The 23,276-nt window shown below is 31.2% G+C and overlaps 1 protein-coding gene and 3 long non-coding RNA genes across 5 annotated transcripts in view; 3 read left to right on the top strand and 1 right to left on the bottom strand.

Annotated features, from left to right (window-relative positions):
• The window catches only part of LOC117220144 (potassium voltage-gated channel protein Shaw), a 419,368-nt gene that overhangs the window by 352,156 nt on the left and 43,936 nt on the right, over nucleotides 1–23,276 (bottom strand). The gene's annotated exons all lie outside the window — the stretch shown is intronic.
• On the top strand, nucleotides 664–5,233 carry LOC117220161 (uncharacterized). Its single transcript, XR_004490201.2, has 3 exons — nucleotides 664–788; nucleotides 4,863–4,928; nucleotides 5,074–5,233. It is a non-coding gene; the product is annotated as an uncharacterized LOC117220161 (long non-coding RNA).
• On the top strand, nucleotides 11,041–11,699 carry LOC143260927 (uncharacterized). The gene is made up of 2 exons (XR_013035197.1): nucleotides 11,041–11,438; nucleotides 11,533–11,699. It is a non-coding gene; the product is annotated as an uncharacterized LOC143260927 (long non-coding RNA).
• On the top strand, nucleotides 15,113–15,764 carry LOC117220172 (uncharacterized). Its single transcript, XR_004490211.2, has 2 exons — nucleotides 15,113–15,364; nucleotides 15,566–15,764. It is a non-coding gene; the product is annotated as an uncharacterized LOC117220172 (long non-coding RNA).

Here is a 23,276-nt window from a genome sequence, read left to right as displayed (position 1 = left end):
TTTTGTTAAATATTTCGTATTGCTTGTATATTTTACTTATGAAATTTATTATTAAAATGTTTTAAATAGTGAGACATAGGTTAAAAAACCGATCTAATTCGTTAAAAACTCTGGACATTACTTTAATCGACACAGTAATAACAGTAATTGGTAACTTCCAATAAAAACGCATCTTCCGTTCTGGACCTGAAATGACCAACGCATCGTCGATCTCTTAGATATCAAATGCGCTGTTATACCGAGAGTATAGTAGCTTGCAGAAACCCGACACTTTTCTTATTATTTTCTTTTAGCATTTTCATAATAATAATAAAAACACTCTATACATTTGTTTGTTTCGGTCAAGTGTTAATTAGCAACGATTCTTCGAATATAAACACTAGTGTGGCCAGATGACTCACCAATTATCGGAAAAAATGTATTGGATACGAAATAATTAAATAGTGTTTCTGTGTATACAATCGCACATTTTCCTTGGACAATAAATAGATAAGTGCAATCATTCTACCTGTTTATTATCCTTCGTCACGTTCTACACCAAAACCGCACACGGTTAAACATTTATCGCGTGAAGTTGGAATTACATTTTCGAATGTTCCCATAACCTATATTAGGATTATTCTGCACGAAGTTTTTCCTATAAAAAGAGGAAACCACTGTGACAGTCATTGGCTACTGACAAGCTTAGTACAACAGAACTTGCAACCATGAACCACAAACTACAACTCCTCTTTTTGTTCATTTCCATGATTCTGTTGTCAGGAATTTCCGTGACACAAGCAATTGGAGTAAGTTAATCTGCATTTAATATCATTACATTTGTTACGTTCGGAACAAAATCTGTGTTGCGCCACGTTAATGTGGTGACGATTTTTGGTCTATATAATATCATTTTTATCTCTGCAAATCGGTCGATGTTCTAACAGTGACCTAAACCTCACGCCTGATCCGACAACGCACATAGTTCTCACGATCATCATAGTTGGTCTGGGCACGTTTATGCACTTACGATATGTAGTGAATATGCATACTATGTATAAGCAAGAATATACAAACTATATGCAAGATATATGCAAACTATATGCAGCACATATTTGGCAAATATGCATTTGCATAGATACTGAAAAATTCGTGAAATTGTGTTTGATGAACGTATTTAATTTTGTATACAATGTGACGTACATTAAAAATGCACTTAACATTACACAAATTAGACGAAAAATTAATTATGTTATACATATTGTGCGTATTATTCAAATATTAACATGTTCGCTTTATGAACAAAATCGAATATTATTCGTGTTAAACAAATAAAATATTTCTATATCTTTGCAACTATAGTAACTCTATTAACTTTTTGAGGTGTTAACATTATGATGAGAAAAGAATATAATATCTATTTCTAAATTCTCAATTGAAAATTGATGCTTTCTGTCGGAAAAAATTAGTTTCAATATAGAAAATGACTTTTCAACATCACACATTGTATCTGAAACATATTTCAATTTACTCCAATGGCATCACGCAACATCCTCTGGATGTTCGTCGGCAGTCCTTTAAAAATTTTTGAATTTTTTGATATTCCAAAATATTTAACAGGAAAATAGATATTTTTTATATTATATTATATATTTTATATGTTTTATATATATTATATATATTTTATATATATTATATTTTTTATAATATATTAGTTTCATTTGTTAAGTTTGATTTTTCTGGATTATTCATTCGCGCAAACTCCCACAATCCAGTCATAATTATATAACAACCATTTTTAATCCATTGCGTTCAAAACTTGTTTGTAGTGTCAATCGAATTTTCTTCAAAATCCTAGCTTATGTATCAAAGACTTAGGGTCTTGATCTTTTGTTATCTACATGCTCAAACATCCCATATGGACGTTTGTTTGTAATATGCCTACAATATCTGTAGCAGAAAATCAAATAGTAAAGATTCTTCGAAAGCAAATAATTATCGATTAATATAATTATATATATGATTAATTAATAAATTATCGCAAATAATTATCGATCGGCGAGAACAGTAATTATAAGAGTAGAGAGTAGCATTCAAAGAATCAAGGAGAGATATCATTGTAGGGAAATAATGCAACACGAGTATAATTTTTGTAAGATTTTGGAAAGACTAGTTTACTAGATAATACGTACAAGAATTTTCAAAAAAATAATAAATATTAAATTGAGTAACAAAAAAAATAAGAAAATTACGTTTTTCAATCTGAGTCAATAACGAAAATTTTGGTAATCCGATTTATTTTCATTGGGGCACAAACGTCGCTCAGTGAGTAGTCGAATTAGTATTATTAGTTGCTTTCTCAAATCCACTATTTTAAACAGAAAATTCAACCTAGTGTTATCATATATATCTATATATCTACGATATATTTTTATCAGCAGCTATATGTACAGTAGCGGACATAAGTTTAAGACCGACAGTTGTAAATATGATTTAACCTATGCAGTTTGCATGTAGCTTGTTTCTTTCTATTTCTTGCTACAATACAGGGAGTCCCAAAATTATGATACTTCCGGGAAATTGGAGATTACTGAGGTCATTCGAAGCAACTTTTTCCTTTTCAAGAATTTTCTCCGAGGCATCGTTAACGAATTATTAACGAAAAACACTGATCAATGAGTGGCGAGCTCGGTTGGCGCGTAGCGGCCAAGCCAACGAGCGCACGAAGCCCAGTTCCGCTTATTGGCTCGGCCGCCTAGCGCCAGGCGCGCTCGCCCCTCATTGGTCATTGTTTTTCCTCAATAACTCGTAAACGATGGCTCGGAAAAAATTTTTGCAAACGAAAAAGTTACTTCAAATCACCTCAGGAACTCCACATTTTCCGGAAATATCATAATTTTTGGACACCCTGTGTACACAGAATCATGCTCTCTCTAACTGCGAACGCCTGACCTTTGAAACTAAACAATGTTGATTTTTATCAATAGTGTATAGTCGATGCTCAGTTTCCTGGCGGACAATAGTTTAAGACTAGACTAGTTAAGACTACTCTAACACACGACGTTATTATTCCTCTCTCCTCTATTTTCCATCTTCGTGTATTCCTTTCGTTTTACACCTATTATCGTTGCAAGATACTTACATATATCCAAACCATGGGTAAAGTCGTTAATTTAGATGCGGACAAAAGAAAAGTAATTAATACGTTACGCAAAGAAAACAAAACATTTTTAGAAATAACAATAGTATTCAATAGATCAACGACTGATTGCAAGCAAGCGTGGTACAAGTGGAAGAAAACTGGATCTCCCTATGATCGCCCAAAGCAAGGTAGAAAAACTACCACGAAAACTACCGCACACGTGGACCGTATTATGCATCGCTTAAGCGAAAAAGAACGTTTTCGCGCAGTTATGGACATTGCAACGGAAATAGCCACAAGTGGTGTGCACATTCACGACAGAACTGTTAGAAGACGACTGCAAGAGTTCGGATTGAAGGGACGTATCGCTCGCAACAAACCATTGCTGAGTGCTAAGAATCGGAAAATGCGGATCATCTTTGCTGAAGCTCACAAGCACTGGGCAGTTAATGATTGGCAAAAGATGTTATTTTCTGGTGAATCGAAGTTTAACCGATTATCATCCGATGGTGTACGGTATGTTAGACGTCGTATTGATGAAGACCCAAAGCCAAGATGCACTGTAAGTACCGTAAAGCACGGTGACGGAAACGTAATGATATGGGCGTGTTTTTCACGTAACGGCGTAGATCCAATTCGACGAATTGAAGGAATCATGGAGAAACCATGATATCATATACACGCGACTGTTTTGGTGATAATTTCATATTTCAACAGGATAATGATCCAAAACACGTCCAAGATCGTGAAAAGCTTCTTCGCACAGGAAAAAATTACTTTGTTACCGTGGCCATCGCAATCTCCTGAACTTAATCCAATCGATTAAGGTATCGTGAAACGCCAAGTGCAGCAATCAAGATCAAAAAATCTCGGCGAGCTTTCTTCGATAGTAGAAACAGCATGGAACAACATTTCAGTGGATTATTATGTTAATAGACTCTGTTCCGAAAAGATGTGCAGAAGTTTTACGGAACCGAGGATACTGCAGAATAATTTTTCATTATTATTACATATTCCTCCAAATATGTTCAGTAACACAATTTATATTTTTGTAAGAAATATGTCGGAGTATTATGTTCTAATCAGTACAGCATACACCTTATATTCCTTACATAAATCTAGTGAAACAATTAATCTCTGCACGCGTATATCAGGGTCTTAAACTTATGTCTGCTACAGTATAAATATTTAATGTTTACTTCCTTTGAGCACTCATATTTATTCTTGAAATTGATTTTATTTACAATAAACTGAAGGTACATGGTTCATTCTTCAGAAGTGTTTTAGATTGGCGGTATGGCATTTCTTTATGGTATTATCCAATTATTATCAAATCAATTACGTTAGTATGTAATTTAAAGAATTCTGACAGATCTCGTTCCGTGCAAACAAGTACAGGCTTGTTAGATTTGTGTAACAGTTAGAACGGGCTACGCGACAAGTGTGATACGTAAATCATTATACAGTAAATTCTCCCCTATTGCCCCTCAGCTCGTAAACAAAATAGTCATTTCTGGAAGAGGAGATGCGATTATTTAAGCCTTGCTGCTCGTTTTTATATATGCCGATTGGCAACAACTATAAAAAATGTCGCTAGGTTGGAATAATCGTATCTCCATGAACTGTCCATTTTTGTTTGTACATTTAAGTACAATTGGGTAGAATTTACTGCACATCAGATACAACCACATGTTCTGTTTTGGACTTTAAATAATTCTTGACATCGTCTATTTCTGAGCAGCGATCTGCGTGCAAATGGCCAAAACATCATATTTGCGCAGACCCGCGCATAGCTGAACTGTGCAAGGTATGATCATGTTTGATTACTTTAACTTATTATTCTCTTTTAGCATTTTCGTTATGATAACAATAATAATAATAATAATAATAATAATAACAATAATAATAATAATAATAATAATAATAATAACTCTATACATTTGTTTATTTAGGTCGAGTGTCCAGAACAAGGCTGTTAGTCATCAGCTTATATGAAGATCAACCGACTACGATGAAATTTTCCGTATGCATATTAGTAACCAGGATCAAGAAAACAGATTTTTTAAATTAGCGTTGTAGGCTGATATAATAAAATTGAAAAATATATAATAAGTTTCTTAATTAATTTATCATCCCGACAAAATGCAACCTGAAGAAAATATTTATTTACTTCTTGTCCATTAAACTTGTCAGAGTAAGAACTCAAAAATATGCAAGTCATTTATATATATCATCATTTTCCATCAAATTTAAAAAAAGTTGATCCATTTGAAATTTTATCTTACAAGGATATTTAATGAAGGAAAAAATTTGTTTACTTATTCGATTATTTACTTTATTTATTAATGAAATGGACAAAATACTCTTTACGTTGCAAAATATAATATATATACAGTGATTTAATTTGAAAATATATATTGTAAATTGTGTGTGTAATTTGAGAGTAATAGACAAAATTTATGTTGTTGCTATAGGAGTTTACATATCAAATAATCCTGTTAAGACAATTGCACTGACCATAAAGGGTACGATGCGTTTTCTGTCTTAGGAAGTGACCGTTGATAAGCGACGGACAAGAAATTATAAAGATAAGTTCATATAGAATCTCGGTGATGGTTATCACTTCGTTTATAATTTTACGGACAAAAATTAGATTGATGAGACTTTATTTTTTTCTGACTGTAAGCTAATAAATCAATATCAATTGCACTTGTTCACGTGGCCTTTTTCTACGCAAAAAATCGCAGTGTAAGGATGTAAGGATTTGTACTTAATATTTCTTGGAAAAACGTGTTGTTTCTGAGATGTTTATATTTAGAGATTGTTTATGTTTAGACAATTGAAGTGAACACCATACATAAGAACATCGCAGCACGTTGGTTCGGAATTGCCTAACTATAAGAATTGTTACGTAGTTTACATTATCAGTGATCAGCGTTGTGCAAACTCCTTTACTAAAAGTAATGTATGCTCGACAATTGATGTGCTCTTTCCCAAAAATTAACGTCTCATCTTTGTAGGGCTTAGTAACACGCTCAAAAATTGTACTGTATATTTTATTACACATTTCCTATTGTTTATTTATTTTTCCTACAAAAAACTTCGTACTTATATAAAAGACATTAACATATAATTAACATGTTTTAAGAAGTGAGATGTACGTACAAAAACCGATTCAATTCGATAATAACAACGGACGTTACTTTAATGGGCACAATAATCGAAACACTTACCATAAATCCAACAGAAACACGTCTTCCGGTTTAGAACTGAAATACTTACTGAAATACTGAGAAAAGTAGCTTGCAAAGACCCGCTACTTCGTAAGATACGCAAGGTAAGGTTAAGATTGATTATCTTTATTTAAAATTCTCACTTAACATTTTCATTATAATAGTAATGATAAAAAAACTATGCATTTGTTTGTTTCGGTGATGTGTTAATTGTCAACGATTCTTTGAAATGGAGCACCAATGTGGAATGGACGCCACATCCAGATGACACACTAATAATTGAAAAAATTCTATTGAATACTAAATGATTAAATAGTGTTTCTGTGTATATATATAATCTATTATGGATACTTATAAAAATGTACCATAATTTACATATTATAAAGAATCGATTATAATTGAAATATATAATAAAATAAAAATTTATTATAATTAAATTTTATATTAAAAATTTATTGTAGTTAATTTACCCCTGTTTAGAATTGGCTACAAATTAAAGTTCTATTAAAAATCTATTACAATTCAAATTTCTACTAAAAATCTATTATAATACAAATTTCTAATTAAAATATACTACAATTTGACTTTATAATAATAATCCACTGCAAAATTAAAATTTCTATCTAAACTCCTATAAAAATCTGCTTTAGAAGACAGCAGATTTTACGAGTTTATAAAAATGTTTCCACCATTTTCAACTTATTAAATTGATTCTGAAACAAAATATGTACATGTAGCTTAACTTACTTTCAATTTGCGTAGAAATTATTTATATTCCATAAAAATCCGGAGTAATTTTTGTACAGCATGTCGCATAGGTTACTGTTGGATTAACCTTGATTTCTTGCCATTTTAACTCAGTGTACATAAATCGCTACCAAATGACACATTTTCAGCAATTAAATGAAATAAATTGCTGTTACATTAACAAAAAGAACATCGGAGAGAGAATAATAAATCTATCAGAAGTATCTTAAACAATATCTTGGAAAATGTCGATGATACTAAAAAATATTTCGAACGAAATTTGAATGATCACTGAAAGATACTAAAAATCAAATATCTTGTAAACAATTGATTTTTTCGCAATAAATGCCTTAACATTTTTATAAAGAGAATTACGACTTGAATCGTGTAGTATAATAAAAAATATATGATTCCACTAAAAAAATATAATTCAACTCCATTTGTCCTCGACGCATTCACCTAAAAAAATCTTATTAGTATCAGATTACAAGCCCCCTAAAACCTTTCAAATTTAGTTTGAACTATTTTCTAGTGTTATAAACGATATGAAAGATATTTGACATGATCAATTTAAATAGGTCACACGCTACGTATTAAATCCAGCAGATAAAAAAGATCATCAAAATCATCAAGAATGTGTGGAAAAGTAATTTTGTACAGTGATCCATTTTACTTAAAATAATGGTGATGGTGAATATAGAAGAACATTCCCACGATCATTTAGTCTGTTTTCTTTGGAAAAATTAATTGTCAGTCGAATAGGAAGAAGAATAGTTGCTTTATGGTTTCAAGTTTCTGTAACTTACTTTGAGATGCAGCGGAAGGAATAGAAGAATTTGCCAGACTTTAAACAGGTTAGAGAACTTTTTGCTTCCCTTATTAAATAGAATTCTTTTCAGGAAGACCGTTCCTGTTATCAACGTCTCGTTTTCATGGGAACCAATGTTCCATCGTCAGATACTTTGAGATGTTTCACGAGTTTTAAGGTAGGCTAAAAATAAATGAAAATAAACTGTTCGAATAAAGCTTGGAAAACACGTCGCAATAAAAATGTATCAAAAGTTGTCTTTTCGGTAGGAAAAATCGTACATCGAGCGTTTTACATACGTATGTATGTAGGTGTTCTGAAATAATCCACTGCACTGATACTTTACGTATCAACATTTTCCTGTTACGCCTGAATAAATACTCCGAAAGGAGCGATTGGAAAACGTACGAACGAAATTAAATTGATTTTCGCTAAGTCCACTATATATTGTTTGAAATTGCTGATTTTACAGAAATTTTATTGTGGTTGATGCAACCATGAATAAAATTGTTGAATCGAAATGACTACACTAGTTGAAACCCTTTTGATAATGGATAAAAATGTGAATTTAGGATTTGAGGATTTTAATAGTAGTTTATTTAAAATGCATAATAGAGATAAGATGAGACACTTTAGAAAAATTACGAGGAGTATTTTACTTACTCAGACTATCGGTGATACGAAACAACAATGTGCAAAAGCACTTATACCACACAGATACTCCATAGCTAGGTACACATGAAGTGACAATATTCTAAATATTATTTCAATTTACATGTTACTTCATTTAATAACTATTTCTATGCCTGGGATCACATAATATTACATCGTATGTAATATTATTTCAAATAACGCATTATTTTATTTCATAATTATTTGTGATATTATTTTAAATGACACACTGTTTTATTTTATAATTATTTGAAATATTATTTTAAATATGATGGTCACCTTGAATTTTTTAAATTGAATGGTTTTGTATTTCTTCTCGTATTCGGGTAAGACATTAAATTCTACATGAAAAGTATTATACCAAATCGGATCCAAAATAAATAGTTACTGAAATATAGAAACAATAAATTAAGTTGCATTCAAATAGACTATTAATACGATATAAACTCACTGTGACTATTAAAAAAAAAAATACGATGTAGTAAGACTGCAATACCGCACTTAAAAATTGAAGGCAACCTTCGCATCTCGATAATAAAATAAAATCATGTAAAATTGATTACAATACTATATGTCCCCCTGCAAACAATGCAACTTCTATCTGAAACTTTTTTTCCTACAACGTATTTTATGAGTTATCTCATATCGTCATATTACGAGACTCACCTTGTGTAGTGAACATTGAGAATATTACACTTGTTTTAAATAATTCCTATGTGTTAAATGAACACTTTCTTTGGATAAGAAACAGATAGCGAAACATAGTCATTCAATCAGCTTATTAACTTCGCCACGTCCGTCGCGAAAACCGTGCACAGTTAAACGTTCATCGAGTGTAGTTTGAATTGCGTTTTAAAATATTTTCATAATTCTTATTTGGAATGTTCCGCACCCATATAAAAGACGTAAGTGACTGGAACAGTCATTGAGTACTGACAAGCTTAATGCAACAACAACAAGAAGCTTAAGGAACCTACAACCATGATCCAAAAATTACAGTTCTTCTTTCTCTTGATTTCCATGATTTTTTTGTCAGGTATTTTAGTGACACCAGCAGTAGGAGTAAGTTGATTTTCATTTTATATTATTGCATTTGTTGCGTTCAGAATAAAATTCATCTTATTTCGTATCTTTTCGGTCAGTTATATTGCACCACGTCAATATGTAAACACTGATGTATGTTCTTAATCGCACGCACTCACGATTTTTTATGTATATAATATCATTTTCATTAATGCAACTCGGAGAAAATTCGTAAAATCGTGTTTAAGTAACGTATCTAGTTTTGTATACAATGTGACGTACTTAAAAATGAATTTAACATTACACAAATTTGTCAAAAATTAATTTTATTATATATATTGCGCATATTATTCAAATATTAACGTTTTTACATTGAAATCAAAACATAATATTGATCATGTTATACAAATAAAATATTTCTACACCTTTTCATCTATATTAACTGTATTAAATTTTTATTTTATTAACTTTATGCATTTATAAAGTATTAAATCTCCAAAGTAACTGCTTAATAATTTAATACAAAACATAATACTTTTATGTATCAGAATGCATGCAGAATTTTTGGTGAGAATAATTCGTATTGCTGTAAAAATTTTTGAATTTCTGGATGTTCCAAAATATGTAACAGGAAAATATATATTTTAATATCTTTTAATGATGAAATAAACTTCAGTTGCTTCATTTGTTAAGTTTATTTTACTGGATTATTCATTTGCATAAACTCTCGCAGTCTAACTATAACTCTAGAAAAATCATTTTTAACTCTTTGCGTTGGAAACTTGTTCGTAGTGCCAAGCAAATTTTCTTTAAAAACCTAAATCATGTATCAAAGACTTGTATTATGATAAATGTGAACAATACATCTCGATCTTTTGTCATCTACGTGTTGATCATGTGTGGATCACATCCCATGCGGATCTTTGCCTAATTTTGTCTAAAATATCTGTAGCAAAAGATCAAACAGTAAAGATTCTACAAAAGCAAATACTTATCGATGGACGAGTATAGTAATAATAAAAGTAGAGAACAGCATTCGGAGAATCAAGAAGAAGGGACATAATTGTAACAAATAGAAGCAACATAAGTCTAATTTTTGTATGTTTTTAGAAGTATTAGTTTATTAGATAATACGTATAAGAACTTGCGAAAAAATTTCAACTGGCTTGACTAACGGAAAAAAAAAAATTTTTTGAAACCTTATATCTGTGTCAATAAGGAAAATTTTAATAATTCGATTTATAAATTTCAAAGGTGTGTGTGTGTGTTCACAAACGCCGCTCTGTAAGAAGTCGAATTAGTACTATGCATTGCTTTCAAAGCCACTATATTAAAAATATAGTGCAACGTAGTGTTATCATACCTACGATATATGCTTATCTGCGATTATAAGTATAAATATCTAATATTTTCTTTCTTTGTGCACTCATATTGATTCTTGAAGTTGAATTTATTTATAGTAAATTGAAGATGGAGGGTTCATTCTTCAGGAGTATTTTTAATTGTCCCTCAGCTTGTAAACAAAATAGACCTTTTTGGAAGAGGCGATACGATTATTCAAGCCTTGCGGCTCGTTTTTATGGTTGCCGATTGTCAACGACTATAGGAAAAGGTGCAAGGCTCGAATAATCTTCTTCACTTTCCAAATTATCCATTTTTGTTTGCACCCTGAAAATTAATTAGGGTAAATTTACTGTACTTCCAATATAACCACATCTTCTATTTTGGACTCAAAATAATTCTGGTGTCGTCTATTTTTTAGAAACTACCACCTGCGTGTAAATTGCCGAAAAAATTGTTATGCGAACATCCGGTAGTAGCTAAGATTTGCGGGGTAAGGTCGCATTTGATTATGTCTACTTATTGCACTTTTTTAGCATCTTCGTTATAAGCATAATGATAAAAACTCTATACATTTGTTTGTTTAGAAAAAGTGTTAATCGGCACTTTTAACGGGAACATAAATATGGAATGGGCACCGGTTCCAGATGTCAATACAATAATCGAAAAAAATGTTTTGGATATTAAATGAATTAAAGTAGTGTTCCTGTATATCAAATACACATTTTATGTGGACAATAAACAGAATATTCTACGAGGTTATTATTCTTCACCACATCGCACACGAAAACCGCATACTGTTAAGTAGTTATCTTGTAAAGTTCGAATTGCCTTTGGAAATCAACTCATAATCTATACGTGAAATATTCTGCACGAAATTTTCCATATAAAAGGTGTATGTGTAATACATACTCACTATATAAGGAGTATACAGTTCCTCTTTCTGTTCGTTTCCGTGATTCTCTTGTTAAGGCTTTTCGTGACACTGGTAGTCAAAGTAAGTTAATGTGCTCTGTATATTACATTGTGTCCCGCTAACGTGAAAACATAGAGGTACAAACATACACTTGTTGCTGGAATTATGTTGATAGTATTTCAAATGGAATAATATTTTTAAAGTAAGTTGAGAGAGAGAGAGAGAGAGAGAGAGAGAGAGAGAGAGAGAGAAATGACATGAATTTTTTTTAAAACGTTACTCCGGTTAGTTTTCTACGAGTAAACGACATTTTTTTAGATTGCAATTGATTGGAATGATAATATAATGCTAAGAAATAATGTTCTTTTTAAACTTTTCTATCCGAACCTATAAAGAGAATTTAAAAATTGAGTTTTGATGGTCACGGTAACCCGTTCCCATGATGAAAATTGAATCAAAATCGGTTAATGCAGAATGAAGCTAGAGATATAAAAAGATTTTAAAATCTTCAGATTCCTGACAGTTATTGGCTGAAAGTGTAAAAAAATCGGGGAAAAAACTGTGAATCTCGTGATCTCTAATTATTTAGAGCTTCTATTATATTTCTATATATTATAGACTCGTATAAGAAATTTTAAAAACGAGAGTTTTTTAATTTATTTATTATCCCGACCAATTGCAATCAAAAGAAATTTTTTTATTCTTTATTTTTTTTGTTTAGTTTTTCTTCAGTAAAGTAGTCGGGCTAACAACTCACAAAAATGCAAGTCATTTGGACAAATTTCAATTTGTTTACTAATTAGATTATTTGATTTATTTATTAATGGTACGGTCAAAATACACTATACGTTACAGAATATAATATATGCAGTGATTTAATTGGAAAATACATAGTGTAAACTGCGTCGGAAGATTTGAGAGCCGCAGACAAAATTTATGTTGTTGCTATAGGAATTTACACATCAATTAATTTTGCTAAAATAATCGTTGTGATCATAAAGAATACGTTGGGGCTCCTACCTTGGGAGAAGTCGATGTCGAAGGAACCAATAAGAAGTTATAAAGCTCAGTTCATATAGAATCTTCGGGATGGTTATTAGTTTGTTTATAATTTTATAGGCAAAAATTAGACTTATGAGACTTCTTTTTTTATGATTGAATGCAAACAAATCAATATCAACAATATTTCTTCACGTGGAAGGAAAATTATATTGGAAGGAAAAGAAGCTATATGAGTTCAATTTTTGTAGGATGTTAAAAGGACTAGAACAAGAACGTGTAAAAAAATCTTCTGGAAAAATCTCAACTGTTTCGAATAAAAAACCTTACACAAACCTTATAGAAACCTTATATCTGATCCAATAATGAGAATTTAAGCACCGCGATTTATAACTTTCAGAGGTATAAATGACAATAAACAAACAAAAAAACGTCGCTCGCTGATAAGCCGAATTACTAATTGCAATCAAATGCATTATGTTACAAAAGTTCAATCCAGTATTATCATATCCGCAATACATCTCCATCTACAATTATAATTATAAATACCGAGTAATTTTTTCTTTTGAACATTCATATCGATTCTAGAAATAGGATTTAACTTATTATTATGTGATTATAATATATATTATACATTAATGTGATTTTAAGTTTCAATACGTATATTTCTCAAAAATGATATTTACAAATTGCCATCGCGCTGGCGAGAGGTCAGCAGTAACGACGGAAATTATATTCCACAAAAAATATTATTAAATGTCTGAAGAATTTATTATTTCCTTTCACTTGTCTAACATAAATTAACATAACTCTAAAATATCCGAACAATAAATTTGCCAGTAAACAATACACGTGTTGGTAAATAAAAAGGCTCATTGTTTCTCGTTATGTGATTTACGCCACTATGATACTAACCCATTCATACACTTGCTATGAATAACAAAGAAATGGAGAAGTCCACTTTCAGTGCTTTCTTATAAATGTTTTGTAGAATGCAGAATAAATTTTGATGAATTTAATTGTTTCAATATGACGACAACGAAGCATTACGTGCTATTCTGAAGTTTGCGGCGTAATCGTTGTAAATATTAATCTGGAACAAAAAATAATTTCCCTTTCCATCTATGTTAAGGGATTTAGAATTACGACTGTTTAAATGATCCTAGCTGATCTTGTTGCGTGAAAACACGATCCGTTCACGTCACATTTATGTAGCAGTCTGAACGTGCTACGCGATAGCTGCTTGGCAATATGTAAAACATTATAAGGTAAGTGTATCACTTACCATACTCCTCCCTGATTACTGTGTCCTCACAATAATTTTATTTATATTTAAAAACAACATTATTCAATTAAAAATGTTGAATTTTACAAATAAAATTTCATCTATATTTTTCATAAGCGAATCAAAATCTTTTGGTTTCTAAAGACCTTGGAAATACAAAATCTAAAGTTTTAGAATCCTGAAAACGCTTAAGAAACGCGTAACAAATAAAAATGAAAAAAAGATAAAATGAAGCTTTGCGAACAAGAAAGATAGCTATTATATTCATAAAACTCCACCAAATTACAAGGACCACAATAATATAATCGGCTTCTTGGATATAGTTTTTCATTTAAGCTAATTTATTAACTGAAACAGATTTATGTCTTGTTTGTATTACGGTGCAATGTAACTATATTAAGATTTTATAGTTATTTCGATGCATGCCTTGATTACTAAATTCTGTCAAGGAAAGTGCAATCCGTGCCTTTATTTACGAATTATTAACGGCAAACACAGACCAATGAGAGGGGAGCTCGTCTGCTGCAAAGCGACCATGCCAACGATCGGTCGGAGCACATTTCGATTTCCAACGAAACTCATTGGCTTGGCCGCCATACGTCAGCCGATATCGATTCTCAATGGTCAGTGTGTTTGAATAATAACTTGTAAACAAAGCTGTGGATTACATTTTCGCTGAGGTAAATATTAATTCAAATGATCTTATAGACCCCCCCCCCCCCATTTCCCGGAAATAACATAATTTTGGTATTCTCTTAGAATGGAGTCGAATTCTGTATGACAGATAAATAATAAAAAATATGGTTTTGGATTCTAAATAATTAAATAATTGATGAGGTATTAATTGCTGCGAAAAATAAAATATATACAGTGTATATTCCGAATACTGCACTTTGAATCGTTGCTGTACGTCAAATGCACTTTTTCTTTGAATAATAAACAGGTAAATGCCTTTGTCACATCCTACAGGAAAAATGCACACAGTTGAAGATTTATTCCGTACATTTGGAACTGCATTTTCAAATATTTTCATAATCTATATTTGGTACGTTCTGCACGGAGTTATCCATGTAAAAGGAGTAACTGACTGCGACAGTCATTGGCTACTGAAAAGTTTAAGATAATTGAACCTACAACCATGAAACAAAGATTACAGTTCCTTTTTCTTTTCGTCTCCATGATTTTGTCGTCGGGAATTTTTATGACACCAGCAGTAGGAGTAAGTTAATTTGTATTTTATATTATCGTACTTGGTACGTTCCGAAGAAAATATTATATTATTGTATATATTATTGTATTGTATTTATATTACCGTATTGTATATATTATTGTATATATTATTGTATATTGTATATTATTGTCAATCGCTTTTGGATTTATTTTTAACCTATTATCGAAATTGTTCTTTGAAACCAAACAGCTTATCTATTACCGAGTATTGTAATTAAAGAAGAGGAGAAATGCATTCGGGGAGTAAGAAAGAAGAGGTTGTATTGGATGGCAAAGGTGCTACATGAGTCTAATTTTTGGAGGATGTTAAAAGAACTAGATTACTAGTGAACGTGTAAAAGAATTTTCGGAAAAATTTCAACTGCTTTGAATAAAAAAACAAAATAATAGTGTAGCAGTTTTAACGCCTTCGCGACTAGTGCAATACGTAAAACATTATACTTTCCATAAAAACATATCTTGCGTTTTTGACTTGAAATAATTCGCGTGTCGTCTACCTCTCTTAGGAGCCACAAGTGTGTGATTTCATACCAAGAAAACTTTTTTGCGGATACGATACACTACGTGAAATATGCAAGGCATGGTAACGTCTGATTACTCCTAGTTATTACTCACTTTTAACATTTTCATTAAAATAGTAATAATAAAAATATTGTGTATTCGTTTGTATCGATGAAGTATTAATTGCCAACGATTCTTTGAAATGGAGCATCGATATGGAATGAACGCCACTTCCAGATGACACACCAATAATAGGAAATCATGTACTGGAATATAATATAATTAAATAGTGTTCCCGTATATCTCAAACACGCAATTTTTTGGACAATATACAGATAAACGGAATCACCCTTCGAGTTTACTACTCTTTGTCACGTTCTACACGAAAACCGCACATAGTTAAACATTTATCGCGAAGAGGTGGATTTGCATTTTCAAATATTCTAATAATCTACATTAGAAATGTTCTGCATGAATTTGTCCATATAAGGAGATGAAACCAATGTGACAATCATTGGTAGTACAGTAGTACAGTAGAATCTGCAATCATGAACTACAAACTACGGCTCCACTTTCTGTTCGTTTCCATAATATTGTAGCCAGAAATTTCTGCGACAGGAGCATTTGGAGTAAGTTAAACTGCATTTAAACTGCGTTCCGAACAAAATTGATTTTATTTCATATTATGTTCGTTCAGGAGTATTGCGTCTCGTTAATGTGTAAGCACTGAGTATAATAACTAAGTCGGACGCTCTCATGACTGATCCGACATAACACATAGTTCTTAGGGTCTTATAATTAGTCTGCGGACGTTTATGCACTTACGATATGTAGTGAATATGCAGACTATGTATATGCAAGAATGTGCAAACTGTGTGCGAGATATATACAAACTATATACATCACATAGACTCAATAAATATGCATTTGCATAGATACTAAAAAATTCGTAAAATCATGTTTCATCAACGTATCTAATTTTGCATAGAATGTGACGTACTTAAAAATGAATTCAACGTTACACAAATTCAAGTATTAACGTTTTTACATTAAAATCAAAATATAATATTATTCATGTTATACAAATAAAATATTTCTACACCTTTTCAACTATATTAATTGTATTAACTTTTTATTTTATGAACTCTATACATGTTTAAAGTATTAAATCTCCAAAGTAACTGCTTAATAATTTAATACAAAACATAATACTTTTATGTATCAGAATGCATGCAGAATTTTTGGAGAGAATAATTCGCATTGCTGTAAAAATTTTTGAATTTCTGGATGTTCCAAAATATGTAACAGGAAAATATATATTTTTATATCTTTTAATGATGAAATATACTTCAGTTGCTTCATTTGTTAAGTTTATTTTACTGGATTATTCATTTGCATAAACTCTCGCAGTCTAGCTATAACTCTAGAACAATCATGTTTAACTCTTTGCGTTGGAAACTTGTTCGTAGTGCCAAGAAAATTTTCTTCCAAAACCTAGATTATGTATCAAAGACTTGTATTATGATTAATGTGAACAATACATCTCGGTCTTTTGTCATCTACGTGTTGATCATGTGTGGATCACATCCCATGCGGATCTTTGCCTAATTTTGTCTAAAATATCTGTAGAAAAAAATCAAATAGTAAAGATTCTTCGAAAGCAGATACTTATCGATAGACGAGTATAGTAATAATAAGAGTAGAGAATAGCATTCGGAGAATCAAGAAGGAGAATCATCATTGTAAGGAAAAGAAGCAACATGAGTTTAAGTTTCCTAGGATTTTGGAAGGACTAGCTTACTAGATAATATGTAACAGAACTTGAGGAAAAATTTCGATTAGTTTGAATATTAAAAAGAAAAAAGAAAATTACGTCTTTTAAACCTTGTATTTGAATCATTAACGAACATTTTAGTTATCCGTTTTACAAATTTCATTAGGGCAGAATCGACACTCAGTGAGTAGTAGAATTAGTACTATTAGTTGCTTACAAATCCATTATCTTAAAAAGAAAGTTCAACGTAGTATTAGCATATAAACAATATATTTTTATTTGCAGCCACAAGTATAGGTATACAAAAATTTCTTCCTTTACCCAATAAGTATTGGACTGTCTTAAAGACGTGATGGGAGAATCCAACAGTTAAATCGGGACCTGGTATCGAACCTATGATCTTTGGCATATGCCGGGCAACTATTTTAATCGATCAAGGTACTCTGGCCACCCGAAAACACATTCTCTCATAGTGTGTTTTACCGATGTGGGTGAGAAGCCCACACCATAGCCACTCAAAGGGCCTGGGCACATGATCATACCGTAAATATATGACTCCTTACACAGTAACGATCTCAATGATCGGCACTTTAATGACACTTTTCTCAACGGCCACTATCATAACGTGTGAATTTCTAGAAAAACTATTTTTATAAAAAATAAATTGTTGATTGATGTGTGTTCTTGACGACCCCCAATTTGTATAAGAAGGAACAAAATTCATATCGTAATTTTTTTTTTTTATCTTCTGCTCCATCGTCCATATTAATGTTGTATCTAATAGCGCTTGACTGATTTATTTGAAAAATCCATGAAAATATAAAAAACGTCTTGAAGACATACTTCAAGTGCCTGTAAGACGTTTAGAAACAGACGTATTAACCCTTAGCACTCCGAACCATTCTGGACATTGGCTACCAGCAACTCAGCGCCACTTTTCGGCAGAAACGGGCATTTATAGACCCTCGTATTATTTACTATGGTTTTGGAACTAACTAACATATTATAATGATATTGGACTTATATGAATTGGCTGAAATAGAGAAATTTGCAAACAAATCAATATTTTATTTTTTATAATTTTGTTATTGTTTGTTTTATAATTTTGTTTTGTTGTTGTAATCGCTATCTATGCGAACTCTTTCACTCGTCGCCTTGTTGTTTGGACGATATCACTATCACTGCTATCAAAATGATAGACTAACTGTAGAAGAAAACCTTCTACAGTTAGAGAGAGAGAGTCTTCCTAACATATCTGTATAAACGTCTATCTGGAGCTCATCTTCACTACAACTTGTGTCATGAGACTAATTCGTGTTTGAACGTTTTGCCATTGTTCTAATAAAAAATATGAGTAAATACATAGATTGAAAATTTCTAATTGTTATTACTAACTCACAAGGTAATATTTACCAAAAAAACTTTTACCAAACAATTTATTTACCAAGAGAAGAATCACTTTTCCGATTTTCTCACTCGTTAGATCTATCTATACCGCTCGACGCTTTAAACCAGACTGAGTTCAGCTTTGAAAATCTTTTCCTCCAGATTTCATGATTATAAATCTCACTATACAGTGCGTGCTATGTTCGCATACCGACCTTTCTTCTACAAACTTGCCTTATCGCTCTTTTCAAATGGCGCCTTTGAAGTGCTCGGACCGTCGTGAGCACGCCTCTCACGTTCTCGTCAAAACCCGCTGACATTTCTTGTATATATCTTAGAAATTTTACTATATTTTGATTTGATTTCTTGTGCCATTTCAAGAGAAAACTTCAGGGAAACATGCAGGTCTCAAAAAGTTGCGCTGAAATAACTCAATTCCCCGTAATCACTAATAAACTTTAATGTCCCATGAGAGTGATATGCTAGAATTACGATGTCCCACGAGAGGGGACAGCGGACTGCAAAGGGTTATAGACGGTTCGAAGCAGACGTCTTAAAAACGGCCAGAAACAGACGTAGTTAAGACGTTGATTTTAGGGCGATTGACGTTCAAATCTAAAATGGACGTAAAATAGACGTCTTTGAAAGGTCCAGTGCTTATTGGGTCCAAACGTTTTTAAGAAGTCTTAAAGACGTTTTCGTGCTATTTGGCTGAGCATTCATGTTGATTTTTGAAATTGAATTCATTTACGATAAACTGAAAATTGGATTGTTCATTCTTCAGGAGGATTTTTAAATTGGTAGTATGACATTCCTCTATGGTATTAGCCAATTATTATTATAATGATTAGGTTCGTATGTAATTAAAAAAATCCTGACAGATTCTGTTCCGTGTATGTTAGATTCGTGTAGCAGTCCGAACGGGCTACGCGATAAGTGCAGTACGTAAACCATTATTATACGTAAACCATTTTTATAGTTGCTGATTATCAACAACGATAAAAACAAGGCGCAAGGCTTGACTAATCGAACCCTCTCTTCTAAAATTATTCGTTTTTGTATAAACAGTGAAGGACAATTGGGGAAAATTTACTGTATTTCTAATACAACCGCAACTTCTGTTTTGGGGGGGGGACTTGAAATAATTCTTGGTGTTATCTATTCTTTTAATGGCCATCATCGTGCAAATTGTACTCGTTTACACGTACTGTCTGCCGAGTATGAGCCCATTTGGATACTACTACTTATTACACTCTTTTAGCACTTTCATTATATTAATAATAAAAATTCTATACATTTGTTTGATTAGGTAAAGTGTTATTTGGCAACGATTTTTTTAATGATAATGTCACTATAATAATTGAAAGAAATGTTCCGAATACTAAATGAACTAGGTAATGTTCCAGTATATCGAATGCGCATTATCTTTGGACAATGATGAGATAAATACAACCATTTTACTAAATTATTACCCTTTGTCACGTCCTACACGAAAACCGCACACGTTTAAACATTTATCTCGTAAACTTGGAATTACATTTTCAACTGAACTCATAATCTACATGTGGAATATTCTGCACGAAGTGTTCCATATAAAAGCTTAGGGCAATAGAACTTGCAATCTTCAACTCTTTATGTTCGCTTCCATGATTTCGTTGTGACGAATATTCGTAACACCAGCAGTTGGAGTAAGTTAGCATTTTAATTTTTATTATTGCTATCAGCTGTATTGTACCCCGTAAACCTATGAACATTGAGCTACATATACTCGTCGCGGGAAGAATGTTGACAGTTTTTCAAACGGAATAGCATTTTTAAAATTGATTCAAACGACATGAATCTTTTTGAGACGTTAGTCCGGCTTGTTTTCTATGAGTAAGCAATATAGGTTTAGATTGCAATTGGTCGGAATGATACAAATATTAAGAAATAGTGTTTTCTCAATTTTCTCTTATCTGAGCTTAGAAGAAAAATTTAAAAAAGTGCGTATTTTTGATCTCGGTAACTCATATTTGTATCGAAATCAATTGAAGCAATGTGAAGCTGGAGGCATTAAAAGATTTACAAAAATTGCAAAATTGCAATAAGGACAAGACTGTGATTCTCGTGATCTTTAATTATTTACTTCTTACATCAAAGTCGACCGATTACGATAGAATATTCAGCAAGCATATAAGTTACAAGGATATACAAAACGCATTTTTTAAATTTTCGTTATATGTTGAGATAAAACAGTTGAGAAAAGTGAGTTGTTTGAATTTGTTTATCATTCCGACCAGTGGCAACTTAAAGAAAATTTCTTATTACTTGTTCTCCAACAAACTGGTCGAACTAACTATTCCGTTTGAAATTTTATGTTACAAGAATGTTTAATAAAGTGAAAGATTTGTTTAGTTATTAGATTATTTACTTGATTTTTTTATGAAAATCATCAATCAATGTGACTATTAACACAACGTAGTAATACCGCACTTAAAAATTGAAGGCAACCTTCGCATCTCGATATCAAAATAAAATTATGTAAAACTGATTACAATACTATATGACCCCTGCAAACAATGCAACTTCTATCTGAAACATTTTTTCGTACAACGTATTTTATGAGTTATCACATATCGTTATGTTACGAGACTCACCTTGTGTAGTGAGCATTGAAATTATTACACTTGTTTTAAATATTTCCTGTACGCTAAATGTACATTTTCTTTGGTCAAGGAACAGATAAACGCAATCTTTCTACCAGCTTATTAACTTTCATCGCGTTCTTTGCGAAAACCGCGCACAGTTAAATATTTATTGTGTAAAGTTGGGGAATAGTGTTTTAAAATATTTTCATAATCTCTTTATTTGGAACGTTCTGCAAGATGATAGCCATATAAAAGATTCGTATACTTATTAGATTATTTACTTTATTTATTAATGAAACTGTAAAAAGTGTTTTTATATATTCAGTGATTTAATTCGAAATTACATAGTGTAAATTGCGTCGTAAAATTTGAGGGTAACAAAAAAAATTTATGTTGTTGCATGTCTAATAATTCTGTGAAGATACTTGGGTGATGACGATGTCTAAGAGAGAGAATCTCGGGAACGGTTATCAGTTCGTTCATAACTTTATTGGCAAAAAGTAAGATTGATGAGACTTTGTCTTTTTTATGACTGAATGCAATTAAATCAATATCAATTGAACTTTTTCACGTAGCTTCTTCACTGCAGGAGCTGAAGAATTAATTATTTTTTCATTCGAAGTTCCCTTTTGGAGAAAAATGTTGTATTAGTGTTGTTAATTGTAAAAATAATACTGTTGAATAAGAATCAAGTGACGCGTCCGTTCATTACATACCAATTCTACTTCAATTGGTCACCTTCAATTTTTTAAATGGAGATAAAGATAAAGCATTGAATTCCATATAAAATAGTATTACACCAAATGTGATCTAAAATACATCGTAATATCACATACAAATATATATATATATATATATATATATATATATATATATATATATATATATATATACATATAATCTATTATAGATACCTATAAAAATGTACCATAATTTATATATTATTAAAAATCGATTATAATGGAAATTTATAATAAAAATGTATTATAATAAAAATTTTGTATTAAAAATTTATTGTAGTGAATTTACCCCTGTTTCGAATTGGCCACAAATTAAATTTCTATTAAAAATCTATTACAATTCAAATTTCTAATAAAAATCTACTACAATTTGACTTTATAATAATAATCCACTACAATTATCTGCTGTAGAGGACAGTAGATTTTACGATTTTATAGAAACAGTTGCAACATTTTCAACTTAGTGAATTGATTCAGAAACAAAATACCTATATGTAACTTCCTTACCTTCAATTAGTGTAGAAATTATTTATATTGCATAAAAATCCGCAGTAATTCTTATATAGCATGTCGCATAGGTTACTGTTGGATTAACCTTGAGTTCTTGCCATTTTTTTAACTCAGTATATATATAAGAAGTATATATCAGAAGTATCTTAAAAACTATGTTTTGAAAAATTCATGAATGAAGCTGGGAATCGTCGTAAACATCGTCAATTCAGTATTAAATATTAAATCAAACAGTTAATTATGAATGTAATACAAGAAAAATATAATATATAACGGTTCAAGTAAAAAAAGTACTTTCAATATTAGTTTGTTTTCTTTGTCTTTCTAACATAAACGAAAATACAATTTGTAGTGAAATAAAGG

The sequence above is a fragment of the Megalopta genalis genome, unplaced genomic scaffold (genome assembly GCF_051020955.1).
Source record: "Megalopta genalis isolate 19385.01 unplaced genomic scaffold, iyMegGena1_principal scaffold0026, whole genome shotgun sequence".
Lineage (NCBI taxonomy): Eukaryota > Metazoa > Arthropoda > Insecta > Hymenoptera > Halictidae > Megalopta > Megalopta genalis.
Note: the sequence above shows the minus strand (reverse complement) of the source record. Positions and strands in the feature narration are given on the sequence as shown.